Below are 14676 nucleotides of genomic sequence, written 5' to 3' on the forward strand. Positions count from 1 at the left end.
AGCTGATGACCGCGCCGCAGCAAAAAAAATAGGTGTGGCTACAAAAATGGGCGTGGCCATGACCGGATGAGGGCAGAGCTAACTAATTTAAAGTGAACCCGAGGTGAGAGTAATATGGAGGCTGCCATATTTATTTCCTTTTAAACAATACTAGTTGCCTGGCAGCCATGCTGATCTATTTGGCTGCAGTAGTGAACTGAATTACACCAGAAATAAGCATGCAGCTAATCTTTAGTTCTGACAATATTGTCAGAAACCCCTGACCTGCTGCATGCTTGTTCAGGGTCTATCGTTGAATGAATTAGAGGCAGAGGACCAGCACGGCAGCCAGGCAGCTGGTATTGCTTAAAAAAGGAGATAAATATGGCAGCCTCAATATTATTCTCACCTCGGAGTGTGGTGGGTGTCTCCAGTGCTAATAATAACCATGAAAATAGTTGTTAAAAAATCATGAAAATGTTGCACGACTTTAATAGATTTTGCAATCTGTAGACCAATAAAATCAATGATAAATAATATACAATTAGTTATTATATGTAGATGTACGAGCTGCGAATGAGGACTTGCAATAGATATAAAAACAATGAAGTGGTTAATTGATTGTTGACAATGTAAAGCTTTACACTTGAAAGAACTTGATAATAAAAATTAATCCCAGGAGGCGCATGCGCGGCGCTGAAGGGAGCACATGTGATCTCTGACTGCTCTGCTCTTCGGCAGCCTTCTATAGCCAAAATTAGCACCAACTACCGCACCAACAGCTCCACTCTTCTCAGGGAATACCTATAAGTATGTCCAGAAGAGGTAAGGGGAAAGAAAACTTGAATCCGAAGACCCCAAAGGCCAACAAGAACTCCGCAACCCAGACGCCCAGGAGCGCCAATCAAGCTAAGATGGCCGACGGAGCTACTCAAACGCCTCAGAACACCATGTCTACCCCAGACAAGCAGTCTCCGTCAACATCATCTCCACAATGCAGACCCGACCAGCCATCTCCACCTCCTCCAAGCCAGGACGAGCTAATAACTAAAATACAGCGTGTGTTCCGAACCGAACTCCAAGAGGCCGTCAGGGACATCACCACCGAGATTCGAGAACTGGGTGCCCGCGTGGATGCGCTAGAAAAGCAAGCTGACTCCATTGCGGAAGCACAGGAGATGGACAAACAAGACATCGATACACATACGGACTACGGAGAAGATAGATCTCATGGTATTGAAGCTTGAGGACATGGAGAACCGCAGTCGGCGAGCCAACATAAGGATTAGAGGCCTCCCTGAGGCAATCACCGACCTGAAGCCCGTGGCTCTCAACCTCTTCACCGCTTTGCTACCCCAGATGGAACCAGCAGCCTTTCGCATGGTCCGGATCCATAGAGCCCTAGCGAAACCTCGGAATCTGGACTTACCCCGAGATGTCGTCCTAAAGCTTCAGTTTGAGGAAGTCCGGGACCTCATACTGAATGCTGCCCGCAACCTAACCTCTCTGCCGACCGTCCCACGTACGGTCCAACTATATGCCGACCTGGCGGCCTCCACCATCCAGCGCCGGAGGGTCCTGCGCCCGATCACCCTCTCACTCCAGAAGGCGGAAGTCCGCTACCGTTGGGGCTTCCCGTTCTATCTGTCCTTCACCCACGGGGGAGAAACCTACACCTGCCGCACATTGGAGGAGGGCCGAAGACACCTAGAGGCAGCGGGCATACAGATGGAACCTATGCCCGTTGTTCCACAGCAGCAACGCAAGTCTAGACCTACACGGGTCTGGTCAGCGAGACGCTCTCGCCAGGGCACTGCGCAGGATTCATCCTCCTGAACTCCACTGGGATTCCAAGCAGGCCCCGACTCTTAACTATATGAGGTGACCAGCGATGCATTACATATCCTTTTCTACAAGGATCCTGTAAGTAATCTTTTCTTTTTTTTGTTGACTCGGGCACCTAAAGCTACGCAGGCACTCGCTGGCTACACAAGCCCAACTCTTAAACACCCTCTAACCGAGCCACATAACAGCGAACAGCGGTTGCACACCGTAACATACCCAAGTGCACTTGTATATTAATACCCAGGCGTGTGCCCAACTAGAGCCTATACCATCTAATAGGCCCAGACACCCTACGAACACTCCATTTCATACCACCAACCTCTTCTCAAGGTCACGAGTCAACTTGGAAAGCCACAAGAATAAACAAAATGGTTGCCTTGGCCCGCGTTGCAACGCATAATCCAGGCCGCAATACCCAGACCACCGGAGGTGCACTGAACCCACTTACCCTCAACACAAGACTCTACAGCCCATTAGCTACTAAAAACTGCCGCTCATCAATATATCTTTGGGATCTCAGCGGAGGGCTGCCCCCTCTGCCCACCTTCCGAGGGCCCAAATAAAACAAACTTTCTACGCTCACTGGTATACCCCACTTTTTGGACTATATGCTGGTCTACACATATATCACTTTTGCTAGACCCTGTGAGGTTCAACTACTTTGTAGTCTTTATCCCTCTCCCTCAATGCTACTGATGCACAATAACTTTCTCTTTGGACGGCCCACTAGATGGAGCTATTGTTCTCTATTTGTTATAATCTGATTATATCTAAAGCGTTTAGTAATGTTCTTAGTTGGCTGCCGAAGTTAAACTATGCTGCCCCTAACTCAATGGTCCGAGCTGCCAGATTGATATTATTGCTGGCAACTCAGTCACACCATTACTATGAGGACCTGTTCCTCTATTCTCACCATTGACACAATACTGTTTATTGTTAGACCATGTTGGTCTCCTTGTTTTTTGTTGTTAACCCTGACACAGTTTTCTCTGCAACTTTTAATAAGAATCATTATGTATGGACGGTGGAGGGGAAGGAGGCATGGTGACCTAGCTCAAATTATCTCCCAAAAATGACTAACCTAAATATCATCTCCCACAATGCGAAGGGACTGAATTCCCCCTACAAATGCCGTAAAGCATTCATAGACTATCAAAAATGTCAACCGGACATCATCTGTGTTCAAGAAACACACTTCACAAAGACATCCGCCCCAAAATATTTCCACAAACAATACCAAAGACACTATGCCTCCTCCTCCAACACTAAGCACAGAGGTGTACTCATGTTATTGAAAAACTCCCTACCTTTTGATATTGACAAATGTATAACAGATGATGACGGATGCTATATTATCCTAACTGGGAGTTTCCAATCGCTCCAATACTGTATAATTAACGTATACTCACCCTCTGAGTCCCCCATGCAAGTAATGAATGAGATACTACAAAAAATACACGACCTATCCCCTTGCCCTATACTGTGGGCGGGTGACTTCAACATTGCTCCCAACCCAAAATTAGATAGATCTCATCCTACCAACACTGCTAGGCAAAGACAACTATCTAAATCCCTATGCACGGCACTAGCATCAATTCAGCTGGTTGATACCTGGAGGGAACATAATGCCTCAAACCGTGGCTATACCTTTTATTCCTCAGCCCACCAGACTTACTCTAGAATCGATATGATTTATATCTCAGCATCTCTGATCCCCAATCTAGTTTTCTCCCGCCACGTCATTAGCTCGTGGTCTGACCATGACATTGTCTGGACAGCATGCAACTCTTTAATACCTCCATTAGCACGCCCACCCTGGAGACTCAACGAAAGCCTCCTAATCGACAATGAAACCATACTAGACCTTGAGGAAAAATTGCATGAATACTTCCGAATAAACGATACTGACAATATCAGACCAGATATCCTTTGGCTAGCCCACAAACCTGTTGTTAGGGGGTATCTGATCAAAATAGCTTCTCAGAGAAAAAGAAATAAAACTAATACGCAACTAAACCTAGAACATAAACTCTCTCAACTTCAACGAGCTCACGCATGTTCTCCCTCCAGGTATCTCCAAAAACAAATCGCTGACACACAAACTCAAATAGAGATTCTCCTTTCAGACCGCGTAGAAAAAGCTATCAGATGGACTAAGACCAAACAATACGTACAGTATAACAAACCCAACACCTGGCTGGCCAGAAAGTTGCGCCACACTCAAACAATTAATAAAATCTTAAAGATACGCACCAAATCAGGATCCTTAACCTCTGATCCTCTTAAAATACACTCTGAGTTTGCGGAATATTTAAAAAAACTATATTCCGCCAAACCTCCTAACAGGGAAGATCCGCTGACACCCCCCTTTTTTCAGCAATTAAGGACCACACACCTACTCCCAGAGAAATCTCAGGCCCTTAACATCCCCGTCACCGACTTAGAAATTATGCTTGCAATTAAAAAACTCAAAACGGGCAAAGCCCCAGGCCCGGATGGCTTTTCAGCCCCATACTACAAAAAACTCAAGAAAGTATTAACTCCATATCTTAAACGTCTATTCAACTCTATCCTTGACGGAAAAACCCCTCAACCTGAATTCTTACAATCCGTTATAGCCGTTATTCCCAAACCACAGAGAGACCCATTAGACATAAAAAACTACAGACCAATTTCCCTCCTCAACCTTGACTACAAACTGTTAACCTCGATCTTAGTAACAAGAATAAACAAAGTCCTAAACCCCCTGGTCCACAGAGACCAGGTGGGCTTCATTCCCTCCCGCCAGGCTCCTGACAATGTCAGAAAAGTAGTCAACCTCCTGCACATAGCCAATTCTCGTAAAACACCACTCGCCTTACTCGCCCTTGACATGGAAAAGGCATTCGATACCATAGACTGGCCATTCATGCTTATAGCCTTGCAAAGGGCGGGGATAAATGGCCCATTCCTCCAAGCTGTTCAATGCCTCTATTCAAACCCCTCAGCCCAACTTAAACTCCCCTCTAGCGCCCCTATGAACATTCCCATACAGCGGGGCACTAGACAGGGATGCCCCTTATCTCCCGCAATCTTCGCCCTAGTCATTGAACCCCTAGCCAACAAAATTAGAGCGTCCCCAGATATACAAGGTCTTAAGGTAGGCAACACCGAATACAAGGCCAACTTATCTGCCGACGACCTCCTTCTTACTCTGACCTCTCCCCATACCTCAGTCCCCAACCTACTCAAAATAGTTAAACAATTTGGCTCCATATCGGGCCTATGCTTGAACATTAATAAATCAGAGATCCTATTATCCAACCTTACAACACAAAGTGCATCGTCCCTGGCCACCAGTCTGGGGCTACAACTTAGAACAAACTATTTAACTTATTTGGGAATTAAAATACCAGCTAACCCCAAAAATCTCTATGCCCTAAACTACAAACCTATGCTCACCGAACTCCAACGGGATCTCTCCAGGTGGAACACCCCCTCCATCTCCTGGACGGGCCGGATACAAGCGGTTCGTATGAACCTCCTACCGCGCCTACTCTACTTATTCAGAACATTACCAATACAGGTAACTAAGTCATCACTTAGAAACCTACAGACACTTATCTTTAAATTTATTTCTAATAACAAAAAAAGCAGAATAAACCAAAAAGTAATGCACATGAATAGATCTAGGGGGGGGCTGGGTGTCCCAGACCTCTTTAACTATTACCGAGCGGCACAAATCGCCCAGATGGCCCAAATCCATTCACAACATAACCGCCCTCTTTGGGCAGACATCGAAGATGCCCTACTATACCCAATATCCTTCTCCTCGCTACAGTGGGCGCTGGGCGCTCCACAGGCCAAACAATTAACTAAGTCACCTCTGACTGCCCATTCATTACAAATATGGAACCATATCAAATTCAACAAAAACCTACAATCCCCTCTTCCGAAACAATTTCCTCTATTTAACAACTTAGCCTTCCCGCCGGGCCTTGAACCCCGTGCCTTTCAATGGTGGACTCTAAAAGGAATCACTACCATAGAAAAACTCCTAATAAACGATAAGATACCCACGTGGCAGCAATTCTGCTCAGCCACCTCGTTTCCTCCTACCGAATTTTTCAGAGCTAGACAACTCTTTCACTTCCTGAAATCCCTCGCAACCGAGCCTAATGCCACACTTACTCACACTCCATATGAGGCCTGGTGCTCACTACGCCCACTAGAAGGAGGACTGATCTCATACATATACTCAGTTATATCACAGCCCCCAGACTTTTGTAAACTAAAACCCATGAGTGATTGGGAGACAGACCTAGGACGAACACTACCTGACAAAACCTGGACAAAATGTTGCCTCACACTAACCAGAGGTAGCAACTACTATTCGCATATCGAGACAAACTATAAAATCCTCCACCGTACCTACTTAACGCCCCAGAAACTCCACAGGTTCTCAAACTCTACATCACCACTCTGCTTTAGAGGCTGTGGCCAAATCGGCGATATAGCACACATCTGGTGGTTCTGTCCAGTAGCACAGAAGTTTTGGCAGGACATCACGTCCGCCATAAGCACTGCCCTTGAGGTCCCCCTATCTCCAGACCCATCACAACTTCTACTCGGTAATAAACCACAAAAGTGGAAATATCCCAACCACAGATTAGCCCAACACATTGCCAAGGCTGCTAGATTGCACATTGCTAGGCAATGGCAAAAGCTATTTCTTTCCATTGCATTAACAGATCTCATAGTTAAGGATATTTTAATATCCGAAAGGCTGAATGCAATACTCAATGATACAACACTATCCTTCACCAGAACTTGGCAGCCCTGGCTCTCTGCCGCCGCATCAACAGGTCTCAGATCATGTGCCTTGTCTTTCTAACACTGTACCATACAAAGCTACTTAAGAGAACCAATTGCTACCTTGATTCTGTGTCATGTTCCTAACTGTTAATGTTAGTGTTTAATCTGTTTTGGTCAGTCATTAAGTGTAACATGTGAATGTGCCCTTTGCTAAGGGCTATGACAAAAGCAACCCTGTTTTCTATTGAAAATTTCAATAAAACGTTTGAAACTAAAAATTAATCCCAGTGGAAGGATATTGAGAGGTGATCCTCCTTAGTGTGTGGAGATAATGCCGTGATTCCAGTCTAGAGGTGCGTACACACATGCGACTATAGTCGTTTGTAACGATCGTTCCCCGATCTTTACCAACGACGATCGTTACAAAAAACGAACCACCGACTATTAAGGCAAACGACGAACGAGCCAAATCGCTACAAAAGAAAGTTCTGTCTCGGCGGATTTTAACCAACGACGATCGTTTGCAAAAGTAGTACATCGTTGGAAACGATCGTTCGTACTAGGCTTGACATGCGCATTTCACTATTTCTCCATGGAACTTCTCATTTTTATGCGCAGGCGCAATAGTTGCTTTCTGTGATGTAACGTTCGTTCTAACGATCAGATCGTTACACACATTTTAAAACTACCTTTACTTAGGTCGTTCTTTCATCAATTAAAAGTTCGTTCGTCGTTCTTAACGAACGATCGTTGTCGCATGTGTGTACGTAGCATAATAGTAGTAGATCCTGCTCTTATGGAGGCATATGCGCATAGAGTGGACTTCACTAAGCTTACTTTGCTGGATTGTGCAGTAATCAATATAGATGCAGATTGTAGTAGGTACTCACGATCCCAGTAGTTGTGACAGCATGAGCCGCTGGAAATGCACGAATCTTGAGGGGGAGCCGCTCAATCTCACTGGCCCCGGCCGGCAGCGCAATGAGAGAGACTTGACAAGCTGCAGGATGGACGCTGCAGGGTCGGGCAGTCTGCCTGGCTCCCAGGAAAGATGAGCTGTTGCTGAAGGCGGATTCCGTTCTTCCAACGCTGCGAGCTTCAGACAGCCGCCCTCTTCCTCGTGGTGTGTGACGTCACACGTGATGCCTGGTGCTGACGTTTCGGGAGGAACGCCTCCCTTTCTCAAAGCTGGCAACCCGAGGAATAGAGGAGGCTGTCTTTTATGCCGTGCAGACTCCCTGGCTGTCATTCAAAACAAAACGACTGTCATTCAAAGGCGAACAGCTCCAATTCACTGTTCAGACCATGTGGTGTGAGAGTGTTTAAATTATATATCCAGTTGGATAATTAGTATTATCTATTCCTCGGGTTGGCAGCTTTGAGAAAGGGAGGCGTTCCTCCCGAAACGTCAGCACCAGGCATCACATTTTCATGATTTTTTAACAACTATTTTCATGGTTATTATTAGCACTGGAGACACCCACCACACTCCAAAATAGCGCTATCTGATTTTCTTTATGATTTATATTTTGAGGAATTGGGATCACCTTGACCAGATCTAGCTGCTGCTGTCAGTGGCGCAACACTTCAAATCTATCTTATTCTCACCTCGGGTTCCCTTTAAAAGTGCAACGCAAAGACAGAGGGCCCAAGTTTTGGTGACTCTTTCCCGAGAAAATTCATATAATTGTGCAGGTTTTCTAAAGAAAATACACGTAATGTGAGCAGATTTGAACAAAAAACACGTTCAATAATTTGGCAGATCTCCCTCCAATATGCACAATCGTTAGCAGATATTACCCCTATATGCACAATCGTTAGCAGATATGACCACAATATGCACAATCGTTAGCAGATACGACCCCAATATGCACAATCGTTAGCAGATATGACCCCAATATGCACAATCGTAGCGCACCTAGGCTGCAAAAAAGTGTCACACATGTGGTACCGCCGTACTCAGGAAAAGTAGTATAAAAAAAAAATGAACGAAAAAATGGGAAAATCGAAACGTATTTATTGTACCGTGTACCGTGTATGGGCACCATTAGGCTTCTTTTGCCCACCACTCCCCCGTCCCACTCCGGTACTGCCTACCGACCCCCGAACTTACTTCCTGGTCGAGGTGGTCACAGCTGACTGCTCTGCCCGGTGGAGCGTCGTTGTTAGCGCGACCGCGGCCGGGAGCAATCTGCGCAGGCGCACTAAGTAGTTGTGACGACCCAACTATGTAGTGCGCCTGTGCAGAGCGCTCCCGGGCCACAGGCGTGCGATCAAGGATGTGCGCCGCTAGGTAGCACAGTCAGCCGCGACCACCCTGACAGTAAGTATGGGGGGGGGGGGGGGGGGGGTCGGTAGGTAGTATCGGAGGGGGACATGCTTGCTCCCCCATTTTTAATTTAATTTTGCGCTAAGGTACCCTCATCCGCTCCTTACCCCAGTACGTGGCAATCCTTGGCAGGTTTTGGTGCACCATATCAGTTGTTATGTAAAGAGTGCTTGCACTGGGACCCAAAGCTCTTTAGCTACACCCCTGCATCAATCTGAGGGTAAATTGCATCGGGTGTACAAGGCATAAAATCATAATGATAGACATAGGGCTCTATTCACAATCATTTTCCGCATGCGGAATTGCCTTGCGGTAAATTTGCGATCAAAATAAGACCATTTTAACATTCACCAAATATTCCCCATGTGTTTTCTGCATGCGGAAAAATTGCGGTAAAAGTTTGCAAATAATGCATTAAAATGTACTCAAAAGTCAGTAATTTCTGCAAACAAAACGCAATTCACTAAAGAAAAAAGGGTATATTATTTCTGCCTTAATAACCGATTTTATATCACCTACAAGTACCAGGTGAAATATTTTGTTTCCCAATGACTATTAGAGACTCTGAACAGTGGCGTTGCTAAGGCGCTATGGGCCCTGGTGCAAGTTTTGCATGGGGCCCCCCAAGCACTCTATACATAACAATTGATACGGTGCACCAAAACCTGACAAGGACAACAACAGTGTCAGAGGTGCAAGAAGGGGATGGGGAACAGCTTGTTAATGATTATTACTATTTAAAGCATCTATAGAAGTGATTATTACCAACACAGGGCCAATAGAGAGCTAATATTGGGATTGAGGGAGGGCCCCTCGGGGCCCCTCTGACCCAAGGGCCCTGATGCGGTCGCTACCTCTGCAACCCCTATTGCTACGCCAATGACTCTTAAGTCTCCCTAAAATAAGGTTTTTATTTTAAAAACCTCATTAACATTATAGTCTCTCTTAAAACGCCGCAGAACCGCGGCTGAAAACCCCCTTGATCACCCCAACTCACGGGGGTAAAGGGCAGGCAAAATCAACGACTTTCTTGGTCGTGGATTTTGCTGCCACCTCTATGCGCGTCAATCAGCGCGTATCTCCGCCTCTCCCCCGCCCCTCTCAGTGAAGGAAGACTGAGAGGGGCGGGGGAGAGGCGGCGATCCGCGCTGATTGACGCACATAGAAGCCGCGCTGCCTCTATGCGGAAGTTACCTGCGTATACCCCCGTGAGTTTGGGGTGATCAAGGGGGTTTTCAGCCGCGGTTCTGCTGCGTTTTAGGTGGGACAATAATGGTAATGAGGTTTTTAAACTAAAAACCTCATTTTAGGGAGACTTCAGTGTCTCTTTAAATGGAGTCTGGAGCCTTGAGCGCTGTGTTTCCTGGACTTTAAAACTTCTTTAACAATTTTTTATTGCAACTTTTTTTTCCTGCATGTTTACCTCATTTTTACCGCCTGATTACGCATGTTTCCGCAATTTATTATGCCTTATTCCCACACTAGTAGACCCAAGCCTGTTTAAAAATGGGCTCTGGGTTTTTTTTTTATCGCCGCCGCCAGTCACTGCGCATGCGCACGCATGCACCCGCCCACCGCGCACCCACCACGCGCATGGAACAGCCCGCCAACCCACCTTGCTCCCTGGTCCCGTCCAGCTGTTCGTTACTGCGCACATGCGCAGTAACAATATAACTGGGACACAGGGACAGCTGCTGGACGCAGCGACAGTAGGGGATTATTATAGAGGATGTGGAAAATCAGGCATGCGGTAATGGATTTTTTACCGCTAAATTACTGGCAGCGGTAATGTCCGCATTTTTTCCACATTCACTATAGTTTTTCAGCATGTTTTCCGCATGTGGTTATATTGCGGGAAAAAAGTGCAGTAACAGGCATAAACCTGCATTAAATGTGCGATAAACTTGTGGATAAAGTGTAGTATCAAAAAATTGTCCCCTAAAATCTTTTCTAAGTTCAGCAAACACAGCTCCATACTCCATTTAACCTCCCTGGCGGTAAGCCCGTGCTGAGCACGGGCTATGCCACCGGGAGGCACCACTCAGGCCCCGCTGGGCCGATTTGCATAATTTTTTTTTTGCTGCACGCAGCTAGCACTTTGCTAGCTGCGTGCAGTGCCCAATCGCCGCCGCTACCCGCCGATCCGCCGCTATACGCGTCGCCGCAGCCGCCCCCCCCAGACCCCGTGCGCTGCCTGGCCAATCAGTGCCAGGCTGCGCCATGGGGTGGATCGGAGTCCCCTTTGACGTCACGACGTCGGTGTCGTCATCCCGCCCCGTCGCCATGGCGACGGGGGAAGCCCTCCAGGAGATCCCGTTCTTTGAACGGGATCTCCTGATCTCCAATCGCCGGCGGCGATCGGAGGGGGTGGGGGGATGACCTCGTCTCGCTACATGAAAAAAAAATTTAAAAAAAGTATTTGATGTCCCCTGGCGGATTTTGCCAAACCGCCAGGAGGGTTAAAGGACAACTGTAGCAAGAGGTATTTGGAGGCTGCCATATTTATTTCCTTGTAAGCAATGCTGATCCTCTGCCTCTAATACGTTTAGCCATAGACACTGAACAAGCATGCGGCATATGGGGTGCTTCTGACATTATTGTCAGATCTGACAAGATTATCTGCATGCTTGTTTCTGGTGTGATTCAGATGCTACTGCGGCCAAATAGATCAGCAGGGCCAGAGCAGGGACAAGGTCCTCCAGCACCCAAGGCTGAGACACCAAAGTGCGCCCCTCCATCCCTCCCACCCCAGCCATCACACACTGATTGCTATTAGACTAAGAGGGCCACAGGGCCCAGAACCTCCCCAACACCTTAATATCTAGTTATCTGGCTTGCAGTCACTGCTATGTATCCCCTTTTCTTATTTCTTTCTGCTTCATACACAATTAGGAATGGCAGCTGAATGAATTGTGCGCCCCCTCCTACACTGAGCCCTGAGGCTGGAGCCTCTCCAGCCTATGCCTCGGCCCGGCCCTGAGCAGGGCTGCCAGGCAACTGGTATTGTTTAAAAGAAAATAAACATGGCAGCCTGCATATACTTCTTACTACGGTTGACGGGAAGCAAAATATATCACCGGCTAGTTGATGGGGATAAAAAAATCGTTACTCAAGGCAGAAAAATGTGCCTGTTTCCATTGTGAATTTGGATCTTTTGCTGAAAATACCGACTTTTGCATCATTTGCACTTTTACCGCATGCGGAAAAAAACATGCAGAAAATGTTGTGAATGTCAACATGGTCTTATTTTGGTCGGAAATTTCCCCAAAGTAGATTTCCGCATGCGGACAATGATTGTGAATAAAGCCCAGTGAAGCCTGGAACCCACTACAAAACGCTATCGCTAATCGCAATCGCTAGCGTTTTGTATGAGCAGTTTGTAAGCGATTTCATTAGCGTTTTAGGGAGCGCTTTTAAAAAGTGTATCAATTTGCCAGCGGTTGTATATCGATTAGCGATTAGCGTTTTAAAGTCTGATTGGTCCTTTCAATTAATTTTAATTTTGTTACAGTGTGCAGTAACTTCAAAACGCTTGCAAAATCGCTCAGTGCAGGTTTTGATGAGCAATTACGCCAGCGATTACATACTTAACATTGAAGCGCTAACGCTATCAAAATGCTGCATGTCCTGCGTTTGTGATTTTTCTAATCACAATTGGAGCAGTGGAAGTTGCCCCATCCATTTACATTAGCTGAGCATTTTACAAAACGCTAGCGTTTTCAAACGCTTCCTAAACGCTCAAAAAATAGGCCTCTTGCACACTGCAAGCAATTCAGATTCAGATTCCACTTAAGGCTCCCTGCACACTGCAAATCCGTTTTCCGATTCCGATTCTGTTTCCGATTCCGTTTCCGATTTTCCCTGAATACATTCAACAGAAAAACGGATCAAAAAACGCAGCATGCAGTAAAGATTAAAAATCTGAATCGGAATCGGATGTAAAAACAGATTAAGAAGCGGAATCGGAATGGGAAATGTATGCAGTGTGCAAGAGGCAGGGTTCCAGCCAGTGGCGTAGCTAAGGAGCTGTGGGCCCCGATGCAAGTTTTACAATGGGGCCCCCCAAGCACTCTATACATAACAACTGATACGCCGCCCCAAAACCTGCCAATTGCAACTATAGTGTCAGAGGTGCAAGAAGGGGATGGGGAACAGTGTGTTAATGATTACCACTATTCAAAGTATCTGTAGAAGTGATTATTATGAGCACAGGACCAATAGAGAGCTAATACTGTAGTTGAGGGAGGGCTTTATGGGGCCCCTCTGGCCAGTGGCGGACATACGGCCGTGCAGGCCGTGCCGCCGCACGAGGGCCCCTGAAGTTCCGCTGCTTCAGGGGCCCATTAAGTATTGCAGGGTTTTTTTTTTAATTTTACCTTTTATTTTTATTTTAACCTGGGGGGCCCCTACTCCTGTCCTCCCCCCTCACATCGGCCCCCCCCTCCCCCTCATGCGATGCGGCGGGAGAGCAGAAAATACAGGAAGTCTCCGCCGGGGCTGCAGCAGACACTAGAGGCTGCTGCCGCTTGGTCTCCCGTGTCTCCAACTTTGTACACTGCTCGCTACTTCCTGGTTTAGTAGCGAGCAGTGTACAAAGTTGGAGACACGGGAGACCAAGCGGCAGCAGCCTCTAGTGTCTGCTGCAGCCCCGGCGGAGACTTCCTGGATTTTCTGCTCTCCCGCCCGCCGCCGCCGCCGCCGCCGCGCATACCGGGAGGGGGGCCCCGAGGTGAGTGAGGGAGGATAGGAGTCGGGCCCCCCACCCGGATAGCTACACACCCATCCACCCGGCTACCTTACCCACCCGGCTACCCACACACTCACCCGGCTACCTACCCACCCGGATACCCACACACCCACCCGGCTACCTAACCACCCACCCAGCTACCTACCCGGCTACCTAACCACCCTGCTGGCTACCTACCCACCCGGCTACCTACCCACCCGGATACCCACACACCCACCCGGCTACCTACCCGGCTACCTAACCACCCACCCGGCTACCTACCCACCCGGCTACCTACCCGGCTACCTAACCACCCTGCCGGCTGCCGACCCACCCACCCGGCTACCTACCCGGCTACCTAACCACCCTGCCGGCTACCTACCCACCCACCCGGCTACCTACCCACTCGGCTACCTAACCACCCACCCGGCTACCTACCCACCCGGCTACCTACCCGGCTACCTAACCACCCACCCGACTACCTTCCCACCCGGCTACCCACCCACCCGGCTACCTAACCACCCACACATCTACGCACTCACCCGGCTACCTACCCACCCGGCTACCTAGCCACCCACCCGGCTACCTACCCACCCAGCTACCTAACCACCCAGCTACCTAACCACCCTGCCGGCTACCTACCCACCCACCCGGATACCTACCCACCCACCCGGCTACCTACCCACCCAGCTACCTACCCGGCTACCTAACCACCCACCCGGCTACCCACCCGGCTACCTAACCACCCACACATCTACCCACCCGGCTACCTAACCACCCACCCGTCTACCTACCCACCCAGCTACCTAACCACCCTGCCGGCTACCTACCCACCCGGCTACCTACCCACCCGGCTACCTACCCACCCGGCTACCTACCCACCCGGCTACCTACCCACCTGGCTACCCACCCACCCGGCTACCCAACCACTCACCCGGCTACCTACCCGGCTACCTAACCACCCACCCGGCTACCTACACACCCACCCGGCTACCTACCCACC

Source organism: Hyperolius riggenbachi, chromosome 9 (assembly GCF_040937935.1).
Source record: "Hyperolius riggenbachi isolate aHypRig1 chromosome 9, aHypRig1.pri, whole genome shotgun sequence".
In the NCBI taxonomy this organism is placed as follows: domain Eukaryota; kingdom Metazoa; phylum Chordata; class Amphibia; order Anura; family Hyperoliidae; genus Hyperolius; species Hyperolius riggenbachi.